This window comes from Mandrillus leucophaeus, unplaced genomic scaffold (assembly GCF_000951045.1).
Source record: "Mandrillus leucophaeus isolate KB7577 unplaced genomic scaffold, Mleu.le_1.0 Scaffold176, whole genome shotgun sequence".
In the NCBI taxonomy this organism is placed as follows: domain Eukaryota; kingdom Metazoa; phylum Chordata; class Mammalia; order Primates; family Cercopithecidae; genus Mandrillus; species Mandrillus leucophaeus.
The window spans coordinates 1,931,786-1,955,112 of record NW_012101765.1 but is presented as its reverse complement, the minus strand read 5'-3'; the positions used below and the strand labels follow the sequence as shown (position 1 = coordinate 1,955,112).

At 34.7% G+C, this 23,327-nt stretch overlaps 1 protein-coding gene across 3 annotated transcripts in view; it reads right to left on the bottom strand.

Moving 5' to 3' along the window:
* EPHA3 (EPH receptor A3) overlaps positions 1-23,327 on the bottom strand; it is a 384,202-nt gene that overhangs the window by 180,420 nt on the left and 180,455 nt on the right. The window lies entirely within an intron of this gene.

Genomic DNA, 23,327 nt, shown 5'->3' with positions numbered 1-23,327 from the left:
TTTTCTCTCTGTTTGTTAGTTTGTGTGTGTGTTTCTGTGTTCATTTGTATGTGTGTGTTGTGAATGTCTGTGTGTTGTCTGTCTGTGTTTGTAACATTGTCAATATATCAAACTTTACATATATAAGCTTGAAACATATGCTTTACATATTAATATATAACTTTACATATAAATTTGATATTTTGACAATTCTAAATAGGCTGTAAGAGTATTTTATAGTGACACTAACTATAAATCTTTTATTACAGAGAACAAATATAATTGGAGTAATACTATCTTCCTGATTAAAAAAATAATAATCCACTGTATAAAGAAAATGTATTATGGGATTTGAGACTTTAATAGTTCCTTGTCAATTAGATTTACTGAGTAGGTAAATAATAAAGAAAGTTAAGTAATCACAATTATCAAAGACATAAATCTACTGTGAATCAAGTCCTGATAAGTACTGGCATTAATATTTTTAAATTCTTTTTTGTTGTTGCTTATTTGGCTTAGTGGCAAAAGCATGATAAATAAAATAAAATAATATTCTTATGCCCAAATGAAAAATTAACATAATCGATACTTAAATATGTAGTCACATTGCAATACTATCTTAGATTGTTGATAGGCAGTACTATGAGAGTAGTCATTACTTATGGCTATCAACATTTTTCCTTAAGACTGGATATCACACAAATCAGTTATATTTTCCTATTTCATATACAATGTTAGTCAAACTCCTGCCCAATATATTTTCTTTAAAACTATGCCTATACCATTTTAGTAATTATCTGTAACAAGAGACTGGATTCTGAAGTTGGATATATTGAGATTCAAATCCTGCCCCCATCACTTCCTATCATCTTAGGTAAAATACTTATTTTCTTACTTTTAAATTACAGAAAGACAATCACATAAGCTGATAATAATGCTGTAGTTACTAAATGAAGTATTCCATGTAAAGACTTAATAGTGCTGGTACTCATTGCACACAATTTTGTTTTTTAGTTTTTTATATATTATGATGCTGCCATTATTTTTTCCTGGGTTCCTTTATTTTAGTTTTATAGGCTATGGATGTTACATTTTTCTGTTGATAGTTTCATTATGCTCTTTCTATTAAAATTTCATTCATCTTAAAAATTTCCCCTATTCTTATTCCCACATATAATTAGTCACCAACAACTGCCAATTTATATTATGTAACGATGCTCTGTCTTTTCTTTTCATCCCTGTTACAATGATTTAATCCACCTTGGTTAAGTATAACAGTTTTCTTTCTAGTCTGTCTAGTATTTCTTTCCTTGTCACTTCCTCCTGATTATTCTTGTTCAAAGTGGCATTCACCATCTTATTACAAATGAATGCCAAATATTGTAATGGTTTACTACTGCCTTTATATAAAAAGACAAACTTAAAGTTTCTAAAATCTGACATTTACATACTTCTTCAAACATTTAATCTTTTTTTTTGCCCTCTGACATAAAATAATGTCTTCATTAACCATTTTGTACAACACATCTTTATATAATGGTGTTTACCTAGATAAAAAGACTTTATGAAAATATTCCATACCAGCTATAGAGAGTTTACCTACACTATCATCTTCATGATGGTAACAGAGACCCCATGAAGGGGTCTCTAAACATACAATTATCAATAAATTCTTCTTATTTTGAGTTCTTTTCTTTACCGTCTTTAACTTGACAGTTAATCATATATTACTTTAACCAGTTTTATAATATTTAATTTACATAGGCCACATATTTACTCCATGTTAAAATAATTTTAAGCACACTTAACTATTTTATAGGATTTTATGTCTTTCTTGGCATCTCCAATGTATACTTTTTAAAAACACAACAAATATATTTAATAGAATTAATACATAACGAAACTTAATCCTTGAATCCTGGCCAGGAAAAAGTAACAGAGACTGAATTTACCATCTCATATGAAACAACCAAAACAAAAAATAAGAAACAAATGAAATTTAAAAATCCATCTAAAACCACAGTTTTCAAGTCACTGGATATCAGGTAACAAAGAACAGAGATCCTTAACAAAGGGAAATGATGACCCTGTCGTGCAATATTTTACTGCTTTAAGAATTTCTAGGCTGAAACAGTAGGCCAGAAAACCAAAGTAGAGCTCAGAAAATTCTTGGATTTTAGGAGATGGAGATGAAAGTCTAGGGAGACCAAGATGACTCGAGTTTTTTTTGCAGAGAACACCAGAGAGAAGACAGCTACACAGAGACAGAGAAAGGCTGTTTGCAAAAGTTCCTCCTTCAGTTTTTAGCAGACCATGTGTGACCAAACCTCCTGAGGCCAGGGAAAGAACTATCCAAATGTATTAGAGGCATGGGATTTGGTGCTCTCACATGACAGAGAAAAATGCTTGCTCCCACCAGCCAAATTGGAAAACCTCAAGATTCATGCAGCATTAGGTAGAGTATAGACATATCTCGATGTTTTTGTTTGTTTGTTTTGTTTTTTGAGAGGAGGTCTCGCTCTGTTGCCCAGGCTGGAGTGCAGTGGCATGATCTCATCTCACTGCAACCTCCACCTCCCAGGTTCAAGTGATTCTCTTGCTTCAGCCTCCTGAGGAGCTGGGATTACAGGCGTGCACCACTATGCCCGGCTGATTTCTGTATTTTTAGTAGAGACGAGGTTTTGCCATGTTGGCCAGGCTGGTCTCAAACTCCTGACCTCAAGTGATCTGCCCACCTTGGCCTCCCAAAGTGTTGGGATTACAGGCATGAGCCACTGCACCCGGCCAACATACCCCGTTTTATTGTGCTTAGCTTATTGTATAGATATTGAGTCTTTTGCCAACCAAAGGTTTGTGGCAACCCTGCATCAAATAAGCCTATCTGCACCATTTTTTTCCAACAGCATATGCTCACTACTTTTTTCTGTGTCACATTTTGGTAATTCTCACACTATTATAAATGATTTCGTTACTATTGTACCTTTTACGGTGATCTATGATCCATGATCTTTGATGTTCCTTATTGTAATTGTTTTGGGATAGCGTGAACCATGCCTATAAAATGTGGCAACCTTAACTGATAAATATTGTGTGTGCTCTGACCGCTCCATTCACTAGCAGTATTCCCATCTCTGCCTCTCCTCTGGACTCCCTGTCCCCTGAGATACAATATTGAAATTAACCCAATTCATAACCCTGCAGTGGCCTGTAAGTGTTCAAGTGAAAGAAAGTATTGCATGCCTCTCACTTTGAATCAAAAGCTAGAATGATTAAGCTCAATGAGGAAGAGTGTCACAAGCCCACAGAAGCTAAAAGAAAGGTCTCTTATGACAAACAGCCAAGTTGTGAATGAAAAGGAGTTCCTGAAGGAAATTAAGAGTACTAATCTATTGAACAAACTAATGACAGAAAAATAAAACAGCCTTATTGCTGATATGAAAGAAGTTGTAGTGGTCTGCAGAGAAGATCAAACCATTCACAACACTCTTTCTAGCCAAAGCCCAATCCTGAGCAGTGTCCTAACATTCTTCAATTCTATGAAAGTTGGAGAAGTGAGAAAACTGCCGAAGAAATGTTGGAAGCTAGCAGAGGTTGGTTCATGACACTTAAAGAAAGAAGCTATCTGCATAATATAAAACTGCAAGGTGAAGCAGCAGGTACTGAGAGAAGAACTGAAGTAGTTTATCCAGGAGATCCAGCTAAGATAATTGATAAAGATGGCTGCATGTAACAAGAAATTTTCAACATAGACAAAATAGTCTTATATTGGAAGAAGATATCATCTGAGACTTTCATAGCTAGAGAGAAGAAGTCAATGCCTAGCTTTGAAGTTTCAAAGGGCAGGCTGACTGCCTCATTAGAAGCTAATGCAGCAGCTGGTGACTTTAAGCTGAAACCAACACACATTTGCCATTCTGAAAATCCAGGGGCCCTTAATAATTTTGCTAAATTTACTCTGCCTGTGCTCTACAAATGGAACAACAAAGCCTGGATGACAGTACATCTGTTTACAGCATGGGTTACTTAATATTTCAAGCCCAGTATTGAGACCTATTGCTCAAAAAAAAATTCTTTCAGAATATTACTTCTCATTGACAATGCACCTAGTCACCTAAGAACTCTAAGGAGGATGTACATACAAAGATTTTCCAGGCCTGTTAACACAACATCCATTCTGAAGCCCATGAATCAAGGAGTAATTTTGACTTTCAAGTCTTATTGTCTAAGAAATATATGTTGTAAGGCTATAGCTGCTATAAATGGTGATTCCTCTGATGAATCTGGGGAAAGAAAAGTGAAAGCCTTCTGGAAAAAAAATCACCATTCTAGATTCCATTAAAAACATTTGTGATTCAGGAGAGGAGGTCAAAATATCATCAGTAACAAGTTTGGAAGAAGTTCATTCCAATCCTTATGGATGATATAGAGGGATTTAAGACTTCAGAGGAAGAACTAACTGCGTATGTTGTGGAAATGGCAAGAGAACTAGCATTTGAAGAGGAGCATGAATGTGTATCTGAAGTGCTATAATCTTATGATAAAACTTCAGCAGACGAGGAATTGCCTCTTATGGATGAGCAAAGAACATTCTTCCTTGAGATGGAATGTACTCCTGGTAAACATGCTATGAACGTTGTTGAAATGACAACAAAGGGGCTGGGCGTGGTGGGTCATGCCTGTAATCCCAGCATTTTGGGAGGCCGAGGCAGGCAGATCACCTGAGGTTGGGACTTCAAGGCCAGCCTGGCCAACACAGTGAAACTTGTCTATACTAACAATACAAAAATTAGTGGGTGTGGTGGTGTACGCCTACAATCCCAGCTACTTGAGAGGCTGAGGCATGAGAATCTCTTGAATCTGGTGGCAGAGGTTGCAGTGAGCTGAGATTGCACCACAACACTCCAGCCTGGGTAACAGAGAGAGAGACAGAGTCTGTCTCAAAATATAGGAAAAAAGGAAATGACAACAAAGGATGTAGAATATTACATAAACTTAGTTGATAAACCAGAAGCAGGGTTTGAGAGAATTGACCACAATTTTGAAAGAAGTTCTATGGTAGAGAAAATGCTGTTAAATGGCATTGCATGCTACAGAGGAATCTTTCATGAAAGATGTGGTGAACCTTATTGTCTTTTAAGAAATTACCACAGTCACTCCACCCTTCAGCAACCACCATCTTGATCAGTCAGCAGCCATCAACATTGAAGCAAGATCCTCCGTGAACAAAAAGATTATAACTCACTAAGGCTGAGATGATCACCAGCAATTTTAGTAATAAAGTATTTTTAACTAAGTTAAGTACACTGTTTGTTAGACATACCACTATTGCACACTTAATAGACTATAGTATAGTGTAAACACAACTTTCATATGGACTGGGAGACCAAAACATTTGTGTGACTCATGTTATTGCTATATTAGCTTTATTGCTATAGTCTGGAATAAATCCACAATATTTCCAAGGCATGTGTATATATACAAGTTTGAGTGAAGAATGATCAGCCCTTGATTAACACTTCTCTGACTCCATGTAACAAATGTAAAAAGCAGAGCTCACAAGGATCAAACTGTTTCTCAATAATTTAACTGTGTCCCATAGAAAAGTTCAAGAATATTAGTAAGAATACAAAAATATGAAGCATGCAAAAGATAAAATTCACAATGTTTGGCAACCAAAAAAATACATGGCATGCAAGAAAATACAACTCATAACAGAGAAATCAACCAGTCAAATCAACTCAGAACTGACATAGATGTTAGAATTAGTAGGCATGGACATTAGAACAGTGAATATAACTGTGCTGTATATGTCCAAATAGTGAAATACAAGTAAGGAATATATTTTAGGAGGCCCAAAGCAAACTAGAGATAAAAACTAAAATGTCTGCTATGAAAAATACATTGGATTGGATGGTGGCAGATTAAATATTATATTGGAAAATTTTCATGAGCTTGAGAAAGCATAGCAATCAACTATGCACACTATTATAATAAACTTCAGTAGTCATCTTCTGTGTGTGTATGTAAGAGGAAAAGAACAAAGTTAAAGGAATAAATGAAACTACCAAAAATGAAGAACACAGAGAAAAAGGATTTTTAAATGTGAAGAGCACTGGACTACTTCAGTTTGTGTAATGCATTTTTAATTGTAATTCTCAATGGTGTCGGGGAAGAATATTTGAACAAATGATTTTCTCCATAACTGCAAAGGTAATTTAATAGAGAAAGGATGTTTTTTTCAACAGATGGCATTGAAGTAATTAGATAGTCATTTGCAAAAGATGAACTAAGACTCGTACTTTGGAACACATAATAAAATTAATAAAAATAAATTATAGACATTGTTAAAACCTAAAACTATAAAACCTATAGAAGAAAACATAAGAGAAAATCATTGTCACCTTGGGTTAAGAGAAAAGTTGGCAACCTACCTATGGCCAACAGGACAAATCTTACCCTCTACCTGTATTTCTATAATGTATGAACTAAGAATATTTTTTAGATCTTTTAATGATTAGCAGAATGCAAAAAGTATACTACTTCATTACATGAAAATTATGTAAAATTCATATTTTAATAACTAATTATTAGAACATAGCCATCCTGATTCATTTAAATATATTTTTATGATTGCTTTCACACTATAGCTACAGAGATGATTAGTTGAAGCAGAGTGTATTAGTCTGTTTTCACACTGCTATAAAGAACTACCTAAGACTGAGTAATTTATAAAGAAAAGACTTACATTTCCACAAGGCTGAGGAGGCCTCAGGAAACTTACAATCATGGCAGTAGATGAGGGAAAAACAAGGCATGTCTTACATGGCAGCAGAAAAGAGAGAAAGAGAGCAAGGAGGGAACTGCCATACGCTTTTAAACCATCACATCTTATGAGAACTCACTCATTATCATGAGAAAGGCATGGGGAAATCGTCCCCATGATCCAATCACCTCCCACCAAGTTCCTCCCCTGACACATGGGGATTACAATTTGAGATGAGATTTGAGTGGGGACACAGATACAAACTGTATCACAGAGGGTGTATGGAGCACAAAGTCTAAACTGTTTATTATCTGTCCCATTAAAAGAAAGTTCCCCAACTCTTTGAATAGGCAAAGATATAATAGCAAAAGCACAATAATTTTTGTTAAATTGATAAGTTGGACTTCATCAATATTCAAAATTCTGCTCTTCAAAATATGATATTAAGAGAATGAAAAACAAAACACAGACTGGGAAAAAAGTATTTAAAAATCAAATATCTGATAAAGTACTTGTGTTTAGAAAATATAAAGACCTTTCAAAATTCCGTAGTTTAAAAAAAATCTCCTGCCTTGGCCGGGTGCGGTGGCTCAAGCCTATAATCCCAGCACTTTGGGAGGCTGAGATGGGCGGATCACGAGGTCAGGAGATTGAGACCATCCTGGCTAACACAGTGAAACCCCGTCTCTACCAAAAAAATACAAAAAACTAGCCAGGCGAGGTGGCAGGCGCCTGTAGTCCCAGCTACTTGGGAGGCTGAGGCAGGAGAATGGCATAAACCCGGGAGGCGGAGCTTGCAGTGAGCTGAGATCCGGCCACTGCAGTCCAGCCTGGGTGACAGAGCGAGACTCCGACTCAAAAAAAAAAAAAAAATCTCCCCCCTCAAAAAGGACAAAACCTTTAAATAGACTCTTCACCAAAGAAAATATACATATGGGATATAAGCACATGAACTGACACTCAACATCATTAGCTTTATGGAAATGCAAATTAAAGCCACAATAAGATACCATTACACACTTATCAAAATGGCAAAAAATTAAAAAGACTGACAATACTAAGGAGTGGAGAAGATATAAAGAAACTAGAGTTCTCACACACAGCTGGCAGAGACACAAAATGTTTCAAATGCTATGGAAAACATGTCGACACTTTGTTAGAAGTGCAAAAGTCACATGATTTAGCCAGCCCAATCTTCCATAATTATCCAAAAGAAATGAAACATGCATTTATAAATAAAGCCTTGTATATAAATGTGTACTCAATTCAAAGACTTTTGAAATTTGTGATAAACTTCAGTAGTCATTTTCTGTGTGTGTGTGTGTAAGAGGAAAAGAACAAAGTTAAAAGAATAAATGAAATATTGGGGACTTTGCAGTGAGTTTACTGGGGACTATAGCATTCTGAATTGATATGCTATGCTTTCCATAGATCAAATAAAGTTAAGAATTTTATTCTGTACATATTTACAAATTTGAAAATCAAAATATTGGATTAGTAAAGTCTTTCAAGGAGGACATTTTATTCAATAAAGATAGGTATGCTTTCTACATTTCATGTAAAAGTTTTACTAAATTATAGTCATCCACAAGGAATGGGTTCCACAGGGAATTGGTTCCAGGACCCCTGTGGATGCCAAACTTTGTGGATGTCCAGTCCCTTATATAAAATGCTATAGTATTTGCATACAACCTCCGCACATTCTCTTGTATACTTTAAATCATCTCCAGATTGCTTAAAATACCTAATACAATGTAAATGCTATGGAAATAGTTGTTATACTGTATATTAAAATTTGTGTTATTTATATTGCTGTATTATTACTGTTATTGTTCTTTTTTAAAACCTTTTTTGATTCGTGGTTGGTTGAATCTGTGGATACAGAACCCATGGATACAGAGAGCTAACTATGATTCTTATAAGTGAATGATCCCTCCTTACTTTCCAGTAAAATGATCTTTTATCTTTATTACAGAGATTTCTGGAAGGAATTATAGTGTCTTTCTTCTATTTTTCTTAGAGCTATGGAAATAATTTGTCTTACTATTCTCAGAGAGCCTAAAATTTCATTGGGCACTGGAGCATGTGAATTTGTCAACTTTATATTATTGTAACTTAATTGCCAGGTAATGTACATCACCTCCATTTCCTAGACATTGATGCTACCATACATCCACAGTAATCTTTCTTAGAAAAGTAGACTAAGGATCATAGATTACCAGTTTGTTGAAGAAGCAGACACTTTCATTTAGCCTGGCTAGCTGGCACATGTCCTATAAACCAGACCAAATGTGCACATCACAGGGTAGAAAGTTCTGATCTTTTAAGTGACAGAGTCATAAAGTGAAGCAAATGATCCTTACACATAATCTCATGCAACATCACACTTCAAGGCCCTCAGTTAGTAATTTAGTAGTAACTCTTCAGTTTTAAGTGCCTACAGTTGACCATAAGTTATCTTATATCTGTCCTCTCTTATTGATTTTACTACTCAAGAATCCTGTAAATAACTCTCATTTTTTTCATCCTTTTATGATTATGGAAGGTTTTCCTAAACCAACCACTAATTCTTAAAACATCAGCAAATGTTCTTTATCTATATCTCTATATATCTGTCTCTGTCTTTTCCTTTGTCACATTTCATAATTTCTAGATAATACTTTGAAATCCAAAATACTGCAAATTTTATATACTGCGTGATATACCATAGTACACACTCATTTTTCTCTATAATACAACACAATAATAAAAATACGTACAGTAGAGTTTTCTAGCCTCCATAATTATTCTTAGATATATAATCTGACTCATAAAATCCTATAAACAAACTACATGAGAAGTTGGAGGAACACCAAAGGTAAACTAGACCAACCCCATAATAGATACTTGATGATATTAGGGGAGAAAGAGATTTAGTGACTTACTCAAGATCACAGAGTGAGTAAATGCTCTAACTGAAATTGAATCGCTTTCTGCATCCATTCATTAACTAGAGAGTTCCAGTGATGAGTCAAATATTATGACTACAAAAGGTATATAAAGAAAAAAGGCACCAATCCAATCATCCAAGTGATTTGAGTCTGGCAGGGAAGAAACCAAGCTATATGTCACTCAATTCAATATATCCTTGGTATGCATTGTTCTTTTCTTAAATAATTCTGTCATTAAAAATACATAACAAACAAAATATTCATAACCTTACATCTAACAACTTGGCTTGTGGATTTAATAATTTATTTCAATTATAAAATATACCCAACTGTAAAAAAGAATTGAGTGCTCAAAAAAGAGCTGCCTGCTCAGTGATTTTCACTGAATTTTATGTGCCTGAAAACTCACACAGTGACAATAAAAACAAATCATCAGCAGTGCTAAAGCTTTGAAAATCAGGGCCTAAAATCAGCTAGAGATTGTGATTCTTATTTATAGATATGCCTCAACATCCTTTGCAATAAGATACAGTTTTACTGTTAACCAAACACATGACACTTAGCTTTAAATTGTGCTAAAAATGAAAAACAAAGTAAGAATTAATAAGGAACTTTTAATTAACACTTGTCACAATTCCTTTTTCATAACATACTATTGTATTGTTTTCAAGTGTTTTGGTGGAGGGGAGGGTGTCCATTCTTTCCATATGATGTATGCTACATGTGTAAAAGCATGTTTTCCTCCCCACAAAACTCCGATGAGACCACACGTTCAACAGTATTTTCATTCGTTGATTCATCAAAGAGGAGAGAGGAACATATCAGAGCACGTTTGGCAGAAATTCTCAAAAGATTGTTGAATTAATGATGAAATTGGTTAAAATCATTAAATATCCATTACTTTGATAAGTTTGTAAAGGAACATATAATTTTTGCTTATCTGCACTTATACAAAACCTCAAAGGGAAGTGTGTGCTTAGAATAAGAAGAAAAGGTGATAAAACCTCCAGAAAGGAACTCTTAGAACAACAACAGAAGAACGGTCCAACAAGAAGCTGTTGGCAGCCTCACAGTTTGTATTATTTGACATTATCTTTGATAAAACACAGGTGAGTATTCAGAGGATTAAATCCTAAACTGAAGGCAAAACAGCATGGTCTATTACATTAGGTGCCTCGGAGGCTGTGTTTTCTTTGATGTTCACAATCCGGAAACCTAAACTTTCCCCACAATGGCTTCACTCACCAGAAAGGCCTCTGACTAAAATGCAGTATAAAGGGATCCACTTTCTATTAATCAAACCTGAGTGGAGACAAAGGAAGAATGGCAGAGTGGCAAGGGGTAGGAATCACAGCCTTTTAGCCCCTCCACACATTTCTTTCCTGCTGTGCGTGTCTCTGTGAGTCTCAACTCTCTGTGTCACGCCTTGCATGAACACATGCACACACGCATACACATATTGAACCTCTGAGTTATTCCCTGTCACTGGGAAGAACTTAGAAAATTAGAGAAAATTTTAATTTCTAACATTAATATAGTACCTATTAATATATGTGTGTATAGGCAGGATATATGTAAAGATATATAGTATGTGTGTGTGTGTGTGTATATCTCACATGTAGAAATTTAACAGGTTGGCTCAAGGCTCTCAGATAAATGTGCTGAGCACAGCCTGTCTGCTCCAGGATCCCATTACACAGGATGAATTACTTTAAAATACTACATATATATTTTTTTCATTTTCATAGAACACCCCCAGGAGTTAATTCTGAAACCATTAATTTTTAGTACCAATGTTGAGTACCAACTTTAATACCAAATTTAACCAACCATAAGGCAACTTAATGAGCATCCTGTACTGTCAGTGGGAATCAAGAGTAAAAGGCAGAACCAAGCCTCAGCTTCTCTCTGCTGGCTGAGATTCTCCACACTGAAGGAAACCAGATACAGAAAAGTTAAGTTCTGCACATTTCAGTTATCATCAATAGTAGATAGAGATTGCTTTCTAGCTCTGGGACCATGAGCACACCCACTTATCTCTCTGTTGTAGTTCCTTAGCTTGTAAAATCCAGGTAACAGTGTTTACTTCATAGGGTCCTTCTAATGACTACCTGGATTAGTATACGTAAAGATATGGAACTTTGACACATAGTAGGTGCCATGTTAATATAAGCTATTACTATGGTAATTGTCAAAGTATATTTAATTTATATATAAATGATATTTTGTTATCCATATGGATTGAAAGTATCTTCAGAATTCTTTATTAAGGCCAAAGAACTTTTAAAACTGTTTGGAAGCATTTTAATCAATCTCAGGTTAAATAAACATGCTTTCTATTTTTAAGCTTGCACTTTAACTACCTGACCATTTTCTCAACCACAATGCCTCATTTTCTTGTAACACTGAAAAATGCAATATCATTTATGCAACCATTATGGTGCTTTTGAGTTTAATATGCCTAGTAATGTTCAAAGGCTCACACAAACAGTATTTAATATGAAACTAACTATGGGAATATTTACTTGGATTTTTCATTTGAGAACATTACTGGGTGATAGCAGCCCTTTGCCACTCACACAGAAGTATTGGTTCAAACCGGTATCTCTATTGGCTCCTAAAAACCATGCAGTAATAGAATACTCAAGTCTATAACACTTTGCATCACTTAAGGGTTGCTGTGCTTGTCCACATACAGGAACCTTAAAATAGATATACAGTACACTCTGTATCCACTCAAAGATTTGAGGTGAAGTCTATGGAAGTGGCTATAAATGTCAACATTATACAGCATCGTATCTCTATATTTCTGTCAGGAAGGCATATTACTAGTTTAAGGCTATAATCATTCATGCCCTACCAAGTACTGGTGTGACACATCCATTTAGAAAGATGTTTTACTCACAGAGAGCACTGTACTTTAAAAATGCATATGTACTGCAGCCTGAATATACAACGTTGACTACGTGAGACATTATTTTGCATTATGGTAACTATTATATGCAAACATTCACCAGGGTTTTTTTTTTTATTTGTAATTGCATTCTTTTGTAGGTATTCGTAATCATCTTTTATCAGAAAGCATGTACATATTAGGTTATTTTCTAGTTTTTTTAATTCCAAAAAATAAAAATAAAAATAAATTATGGCACGTTTTCCTGTCAGGTAGGCATAACCCTATGTACCTGAAACAGTAATCTGAGTTATATTACCATATTCAGACATATTTTTAGCTGTCAGAAAAAATAAAAGATGGACAGTTGATGTGTTTTCTTCTACTTCTAAAGAAAATACAAGGTCAATGTCATACCAAGGGAGAATCTTGAGTGGGAACAAGGTAGAGTTGAGGTAAAATTCAACACTTATTTGGGTCAATGTCTATCTGTGTAACATGAACTAATTTCCACAGTTTCTCCATCTGTAGATAACAGTGTTGACCTCAGTGATTTTTGTTAACATTTTCTTCTAAAAAATGTAATACTAGATGAAGTGTATTTAAATATGTTGGCTCACTCTTCCTTATTTTCTTTCTTTTGTCCCTGGGTATTTTGGTGGGAGGTTTAATTAACTTCTTGCCTGTATAATATATATTCCCAGAATACTAGAGTTGCTTTGGATGGTAATTCTTCTTTCTCTGTTTTAGCTGACAACACACCTTCCCTTAACTGAGTCAGCCCATGAAAATCTCCAAAACTTGTAGATGTCACGCCTTTATTTACCCCATCATTATCATTTCTTTTCATTGAGAATTATCAATATAGTGGTAAAAGGACACTCACTTCGATGCCAAAAGGACACTGATTTGGTTTACAATTTCAATTCTCTGACTGTTCTCCACATAAACTTTGGCAAGGTATTTAGTATTTCTATGCTTCCATCTGTAAAATTCTCCCATCCATAAAATCAGGATAATGATAATGCTAACCAATCAGGGTTGTTCTGTGGCTTAGATTTATTACATGTAAAGACTAAGAACTGTGCTTGAAATTTAATAAATGCTAATTATTACTTTTCTGTTCATAATTGTTCTACAGCTTGAAATGTTTTTCCTGTTAAAACCAAAAATAGGTTGGAAAATTAAGTAATCCATTCAAAAAGTGTTTTGGAGGAATTGCCAGGAGTCAGGTTCTATGAAAAGATAGAACATGTTCCTATTCTCATAAAGCTTACATTCCACCAGAGGCAAAAAGATGATATAAAGTGAGTCTAAAAAATAAATAAGGTATTTTCAGGTAGAAATAAGAACAACTAAGAAATAAAACAAGGACATGTAGCAGAGAATAAAACTGTAAGAGAGTGGGAGTGGAGGGAAAAGTGCTTTTACTTGCTGATATGCATACCTCTTGATGTTGAAGTGAATCAAGGCTCAGGTTCTGCACATTATTTCTGCTTTGTTTATGTACCCTTCTTCATTTCCTCACCCGAGGCCAGGGATTAAAAATGACTTTCAAACATACCATATAATTTGGTTATCTTCCTAAAACCTGTTACACTAGCAGTCTTTTCCTTTTACAGTAAATGACATTTTTCCATTGCCAAGAACACAACCTCTGGAACTATTCTGACTCCTCTGTGTTGTTTTATAGCTAAACCAGCAGAAAATATGTCAACTCTACTTTCAAAACATACTCAGTATTTTACCCATTCTCATCACTTTCACTGCTGCCATGATAGTCCAAGACTCCATAATCTCTCAATTAATTACTGGAAAACCTTCCTAATTGGTTTTCCACACCTGCTTTCACCTTTGCCAATGTACAGTTTAATTACAACACAGAGCCAGAGGAAACATAAATCAGATGATGTACCTCCTCAGTTCAAAGGATACAATGGCTCTGATTTCACACAGAATAGAATCAGAAGTCTCACCATGTATTTCTGCTTGGCCCAACCTGATCTGCCTCACACCTCTTACTCACTTGTACCACGTTCCACTCCTCTCTCCCTACTTCATGTAGCACCAGGAAAACTGGCTTTGCTAATGGAACCAGCCCAAGAGTCCCATAGAATTTTATGGAAAGACACACACACACACACACACACACACACACACACACACACACGCAGAAATTGATCCTCCTAGTTTAAAGTTTGAAACTTACATTTGCCTTATCTGAGTTCCTTCCTCAGGAAACTGACTCTCAGACCTCCCAGACAGTATCAAGGGACTGAAACTAACAAGATCACCATATGCAGACAATTAAGACAGCAGCGATCTCATCTATCATGATTACCTGACCACCTACTTCCAGTTGACCAATGCCTCTTCCTTACCCCGCCTTAATTCCCCACACTTAGTTACATTCCTTTCCTGACTTTTCTTAAAGAAAGTTAAAAAAAAAATAACTTTAGTTGGGAGGTAAGAACAGATTTAAGAATTGTCTTCTGCTGACATCACCAGGAGTCTAATAAAATAAAGACTTCTTCCCTGGCAATACTTGTTGTCTCAGTGATTGGCTTTCTGTGCCTTGAGCAACACGACCTAGATGGAATCCTTGGTGTTTTGGAAATATTAATATTCATGAAATACACCAACAATTCTTCCGTCCAGGGCCTTTGCTCATTTGCAAAGAGCTGACATGCTCCCCTTTTATCAGCATCGTTTGCCTGCTCAACTCTTTCAGGACTTTTTAATCAACTGTCACCTTTTTAGTAGGGCCCTCTTTAAAATTGCATCCCCAGACCCTAAAACTTTCTATACATTTCTGGTTTATTTTGCTTCATAGTAATTATTACCTCCAATAGATTTATTTTGTTGTATTGTTATCTCTTTTCTGTTAGGGTATACATAATATAAGTGCAGATACTTTTGTCTGTCATTCAGTGCTATATTCCGATTGCATAGAAAAATGCCTAGCAGTTAAGTGTTTTCCCAATATTTACTGAATAAATGAAAGAGTAAATGAATGTAAACCAAGAAGACTTCCCTGAGCCCAAAATATTGAGAGAGATGGATCATTAGACACTCGAGGCAGAGACTATTCTAGGCAGATGTAAACTCCTTTACAACTGTCAGCCATTAAACAAAAAGAGGAATGACATGACATATTTTTATTTTTAATTTTATTTATTTATTTATTTATTTATTTATTTGAGACAGAGTCTCGCTATATTGCGCAAGCTGGAGTGCAGTGGCACCATCTCGGCTTACTGCACCTTTGCCTCCTGTGTTCATTGATTCCTCTGCCTCAATCCCTGAGTAGCTGGGATTACAGGTGCCCACCACTGTGCCCAGCTAATTTTAGTATTTTTAGTAGAAATGGGTTTCACCCTGTTGGCCAGGCTGGTCTTGAACTCCTGACCTCAAGTGATCCACCTACCTCAGCCTCCCAAAGTGCTGGAATTACAGGTGTCAGCCACCGCACCTGTTGACATATTTTAAAATAGTTGTTCTAATTCTATGTTAACTAAAGTGGAAGAATATGGTTGGAGTAAATTAAGTACGGAGGAGAAACACAGGAGATAAGTTCTGAGAAGGAAGGAGAGGACAATTCATTTGGGGCCTTTTAGGCTAATAAGTTGAATTTCACTTTAGATGCAAAAGAAAGTGCCATCGAAGGAGTCTAATGAAGGCATAGCTTATGGGAAATTGTATAATTTTGTTTTAAAGTATAATTTTGATTTTATTCTAAATAATCATTTGGATGGCAGGAAATCGTTGTTTTCTACATGGAGGAAATAATCAGGAGAAATCAAACTCAAGGTTTTAAAATCAGTAACATGCAAATTATAAAGTTAAGTAACTAAGATTATATAACTGATTAAAAACGTGTTGGTAGATAAAAATTTCACTGTTTGAACTGACTTTGTACAAAAGTTAGATATTTCTGAATGTTCTAGATTGGTTTAACCATCACCAGAAATGGTTTATTTTTTTCAATAGCTTCCAATTGACTAATCACTCCAGTCACTCTATCTGAGTCTATTAAAAAACTATCAAAAAGTAGCAAGATGAATTTACAGAACTAACCCAAATGTGTAGTTTATTAATGTAAATGAGTACAGACTTTAAAAAGTGAAAATAGGTATTGCATAATCCAGAACACATTCCTATAACAACAAAGGTGGGCTTTAGATACAAATCTCACTTCATTTATTTGGAATTACTTTGATAAACATTTCTGATCATTATTTTATACATTTGTATATAGTAAATTTTATTAATAAAACTCTAGTCTTTTATGGTGTGGCGGTAAGAATTTAAACATTTGTGACTGACTACACAAATGTCTCTGTATTCATGTTTAGTATTCCACTAAAATACATAACTAAAAGATGTTAATTATAAACCTGAGATGGAAATATGGGTATGAAAGTCCATCGACATCCTTAGGATTTCTTTTTAATGTAAATTTTGTAATTGAAAAAATGAACTTCTATTTTTAAAAGAATTAAGAGGAGAAGACAAAACATATTCCATTTATTTAATTATAATTATTTTCTTGGTTTGATTTTAGAGCATTTTTATAAGGGGAAGAATGCATTTTCAAGCTTGCACAAACAGCAAAGTGAGCACCTCTATGTTTATAGAACATCAATTCTCTCTTGTGTTGCACTGTGCTGTGCAGTAAGATTTGTATCTAAAGAGTTAGAATATGATAAAATAAAACTGCATAGAAGTAGGTTTTCTTTTTGACCTCATTTGGCCTGTCCTTCAGTTACTTTGCTTCTGCTCTCATTTCACTATGTGGCAATGCATATGTAAAATGTCTTCAATGGTTGGGAAATGCATATTTAGATTAAAAGAGTTGTGACATTTTAGAATTGGTTGTTTATTCTTCTGTCAGAAAATTAGCCAGAAGTTTTCTGCAAAGTAAAAATACGTAATTCAGTTTTCCTCCTCTCATAATATTATTAGTAGTTTACCCCATTTTGTTACTTTCTATGTTCAAGTGTTCTATTTCCCACCATATTCCCTCACCAGCCCCCACTGGATAAATGTCAGAAAGAATGAAACATTATGTATTTCCTCCACTTCAGGAAGCTACCTACTTAGAATTCTATGACACTCCAGTTACACAAGGGCTTGACTCTTCAGAAAATCTAATATCACTAATCAGTTTAAGCTTTTTTCACTTTGCTGTTGATTCTAATTCATCTACAATAAATTCTTTCCATTACCCATAATGACAGTTAAAACTTGTTCACGCCCTGTTACTGCACTTAAAAGCAAACTCCTGTACTTCCAATAGTTGTTATTTATATTGATTGGATTCACAATAATTATTTTGCCTGGCTTCTCCTGTATCAAAGAAAATACAGAAACTGTCAACTTTTAAAGTGATATTTATACAAACATTAGTACAACAAAGATTGTACAATGCAGGGATTAACACAATGAAATAAAGGCAAAGCCTTTCAGTGGCTCCTGTTATTCATGTTTCAGTCAATGTGATCAAAATAATCATCATGACTCACAGTAATTTGAATCATTATATTGAAAAAGTAATAACAAATTTCAGTTTTGGTGCAGGAGACTGTTTATTTCTCATAAAGAAAAGATACTCTATTGGCTACAGATATGCATGATTCAATAACTCAGTTCATTTTTCACATTTATTCACCTTTTATATTTAAATCCCCAAATTGGTACTTATAATTGATTGTAAATCTTTTAAGAACATCAATATAAGTAAACAAAAATACGGGAGAAAACATGGTATGCAATCAAATAAAATTATGGCCTATTATTAAAGGCAATAAACTATAAATTTCCATGAAAATAGATAATGGAGGTTTGCTCTTCCATGTGTAGGAAGATGATGGAAGTGGAAACTATTAAAAAAAAGGTGGCAAAAGAAACTCCCAAATGAAACGTATATAGCAGATGATCTGTGCTTTTCACATATTTCTTCCCCAAAAAATGTACTTGTGATTAATCAACAAGCATAAGAACTTCTATATTGGAGAATAAATATCTGTCATTTCCTCGATACTCAAAACAATGTCTGTCATAGAGTATGTGCTCAGTACATATTTGTAGGATATCAGCTTAAATGTCACTTCTCAGTGGCCTTAGAGAGTAGATTATTACAGCTATTCATCATAACTCTGAATAAAGTATTAGTTGAATACTTTGTGGTTGTTTTAGTTCAAGCATGAGAAATGTCAGAAAAGCCAAGATATTGCCTATATTTACCCACCATTGTATCTGACTGTAGATGTATGTCTGACTCATAGTAGATGTTTAATAAAACTACTGAATGAAACTGCACAAATAAACTTTCACAGGTAAATTAGTGAATTATTTAATATATAATTCACATAATCTGTGCCTTTGATAATCATAATTTTATCAGATAAATTGAAACTGACACATCAGCCCAATAACTAGACACTGTTAAAAACAGGTGATGAAAGAACTACATTACCATTTTCTAACACATATGTACAATGATTGGAATTAGCCATGAGTATGCTTTTTTCCAGCGGGTACAAAATCGAGAGAGTTGTTTAGTGTGGCACCTTCCCTGTGCACTATTCCCACTGGAGAGTTTCAGGGGACACAAGATTTGTTGCAGAAAGACAAAATGTAAAGTGTAAATATGCTCTAAATTTCTCCTTGAAGCCCATGTACTATAGAACAAAGCCACATCTCCAATGGAGCCTCTTGAAAACATTACGTTTTAAATAAAATTACTTATTTTAATATTTGCATTGCATATATTATTTATACAAATATTAAACAGTAAATATTTGTTGAAAGGAGGGATGGACTACAGATAGTATCTGACTGTAAATTTGTTCATAATGCATGTTTGGTTAATATTTTAGGGCACAGAATCAATAATGGAGACAACCTCCCGCAACAGAAGTAGAGCAGGTTTCCATTTCAAAGGGAGTTGCATTTATATCGTGGCTCAGAAATCTGCTAGTGGTTTTTGGTCTTGCGCAAGATAATTACCCTCTCTGATTTTCAGTTTTCTCATATATAAAACAGCTATAATATCTTGTGAGAGGCCAGGTGTGGTGTCCCATGCCTGTAATCCTAGCACTTTGGGAGGCTGAGACAGGCGGATTGCCTGAGCTCAGGAGTTTGAGACCAGCCTGGGTAACACGGTGAAACCCTGTCTCTACTAAAATACAAAAGAAATTAGTTGGGCATGGCGGCATGGGCCTGTAGTCCCAGCTACTCAAGAGGGTGAGGCAGGATAATTGCTTGAACCCGGGAGACAGAGGTTGTACTGAGCCAAGATCTCACCACTGCACTCCAGCCTGGGTGACAGAGCAAGACTCTGTCATAAAAAAATAAATAAATACAATTTAAAAAATAAAATAAAATAAAAATCTTGTGAGATTAATATGGTTAGATAATATGTGAACAACATGGATATTTAGTAAATAATACCTAGTAGTATTATAAGCTACTCTTCTAAGTAAAATATACAAGTCAAATCACAAGAATCATGATTACATCACAGACTTTAGCTGTTTTACCATAATTTGTTTCCAATTCTGGGAAAATAACTCAAAATCTACCCTCTTCGTAGACAGCAAGATATAGTTGTAATATAGTCACTTTTGATAATGTGTTCTTATATAAGTATGACTGTACCATATTTATTCCTAGGTAGTATGTCCTTGATATATTTTATGAATGTGTACATACAGGAAACAGGCATAAATACAGTGCAGATGCCTTTGAGTACCAAACCCATGTCTTGTAACTACATTGATTCATTGCTCAATGCAACTGAAACCCAATTATACCACATGTGACTCTCTGAAAAGCAATCATTCCCTCCAGAATAGTTCACTCAGTACTAATCAATGAGAACAGAAACATCACTAGTCACAACCCAAGTGCTCTGATTTGTATAAGCTGTATCACAGACAGAGGAGATGTGGTAACAGTGCCACCCTTTGCCTAACCCAACCCCATTTTTTTACTTCAGTCCTCTGGAGACTTTTTATTGATAACTATTAACTCTGAGATACTCTCTGTGTACCTGAAACACAGATTTGTAAACAGGCTGTCTATACCTACTCACTTCTTGGAACCTATTTAAAAGTCCATCCATCTTCCACTCGAAATATCAGTATTTTCTATGAAATGGTATTCAAAAGTCATTATGAAATATAACCATTACTGAATAAATCTATTTTTGCAGGAAGCAAATGTCTGTAATTTTAATATTTATGCCATTACACCAACTCTATAGCTAGCTGTTTTGATGTAATATTATACTGCATTCCCATCTCTGACATGTGCGTGCACGCGCGCACACACACACACACACACAGGTGCACACAAGAGTTGCTGAAACATTGTGGTCAGTAACTCTATATGTTTTCCCCTGAGTTCATAAGCTGAATGAATAAAATATAGTTCACAACTTAATGTGTTTAATAAAGATCATTTTTTATTATTGAAGTAACTACCTTCTTTGTGTGTCATATTTAGAGTGGCTTTTCCCAATTTAGCGTATAATAATACTGAATCCTTTGATATTATTTATTGTTATTTTTCTTTGAGGATTATTTGCTACTTAGCAAGGAGGACTGTAACCAAATTAATGAGAGGATAAATTAGTAGTCAAATACATATGTTTGTACTACCTTTACTTTAGAATTGCACCAAATAAGTGTTGCAGGATCCACTCTAGAAAAAGATGGCCTTATGAAGAAATATTTATCTGGTATGAGAAAAATCAATGAGCCAAAGTTTTACATTAAAAGTAAGCTTACAGACTAGCTCACATCACTGAATACCAATGTGTAATTTCTTATAAATTTTAGTATCATTTACTTTTTAACATTTCTTAGACATATTTCTAAGCCGGTAACACAGTAGGTATCTATATATTTTGTTTGAAAAACCCAAAAATTTAAAATTAATTAATGATGGCAAACATAAGTCATTATGAATATAATGTATTCAATGATTATAAATATTAATGTGTAGAACAAGTACAGGTTACTGACCTGTTCTCTAACTTTTCTAGAATAGTAAACAGAGTGTGTCAATTCCATTAACAAGAAAAGACTCTTTCTTTCAAACTCATTACTTAAGAGAACATATTTCTTCCTACCTAAATGAGGTTTTTTGAGTGTGTATGTATGTTAATTAAAAAAAAAAAACTAAGAAAACAGTGACATAGCTATTTGTTTGCAAAACAATTTTTAGTTCATTTGACATAGCTGTTTACTTGCAGAACAATTTTAAATTTAAAATAAAAGACAACTCTTAGAATTTAAATGATCCACAGTTCCACAATCTGCTATTTAAAAATTTGAGGGGGAATAAAACACTATATACACATTTGGTTCAAATTTTCCACAGTTTAAACTACCACCAAGTAAGTTGAATGCATACTTGAGAATCCTCGAGCTATTAAGATGCAGTTCTAATCACCCTCAAATATGAGCTCAACAGCACCTTTCTCCCAGCATGAGGCACTTAGAGTAATGAAATCTATCCTCTTTTTAAAAGTTAATTTGCACTCATTTTAGCACATTTCTGTTGGGAAATTAAGGCAAACCTCTGGGGCAATAGACCTAGTCAAAAGAAATGCTTTACTCAAGAAGTTGATAGCTTATATATACAAATCTTAAATCGGGTTTATCAAGATCTGAAAATAGCAGAGCGACCTCTATTTCATTTTATTCCTAATTTGTGTACCTGTGGTTATGGGTTATTGAGAAATGCAGAAGAGAAAGAGTCACAAAATAGGCCATTGCGCATGAAGTCTACAAGATCACCAGGTAAAGGAAGCCTATGGCCTTCTGGAATGTCCTCCTGCTGGGAGTACACATGGCATTCCATTCAGCCCATGAAATGCTGGATTGTTTAGCAAGGGCAGACACTGAGAGCAAAGGGAGCCCTGTGTTGCAAACGTTTTCATTTAATGAAGTTAGTAAACTAATCGTGTTTCCATGACTCTTCTTGACAGGTTGATTTCCCACCTGGAAGAGCCAAGCTCCTCTGGCTTCAGCCACCTACAGGGCAGAGACCTGCTTCTAGCTACCCTTGTGGCAAGATGCAGGCTGCCAGTATGCCACAGAGACCCAGCAAACCTGATACCCTGTCTGAATAATGTTTCAATATGCCTGGGATTAAGAATAAATCTTTTAAAATGAAAAGTAAAGCAGGAAATATATATAACATACTAGCCTTTGGGGTAAAACTTCTCCAGAAGAAAAGTATTTTGACTCTATTTTAAAGGACTGCTGGGGAATTACACATGTTTTTAGAAAGGCAACTTGTAGAAAGTATAAACCCATCATAAAGCTTGTAAAAGCACAGATCTTTGTCAAAAAAAATCAAATATATTTGAGACAAACCTCAGGAACTTTCCTTGAAAAGGCAGCTGAAGGCAACCTCCTGACTATGGTATGAGAAGTAAGAGTTAAACACCCCATTGAAATTATATTCACCATCCATGGAGGGTCCAAAAGAGAATCATTGTGTGAAAAATGTTTAAATAGGAGAAAAAAGAATAAAATTGCTTTAAATCATATTAGCTAATGCATAGGGAATTTTCATAAATGGGAAAAGGAATAGTCACTGGAAAATAAAGTTTCAGGACATTTTTGAGGAAAGAGCAATAGAACACTAGGGCATCATATTATGACAAAAAATATAATATACTGGGATCATTTTTCTCATTAAAATGGATGGTTTAGAGTTTGAATTATAAACCTATAAAACAAAA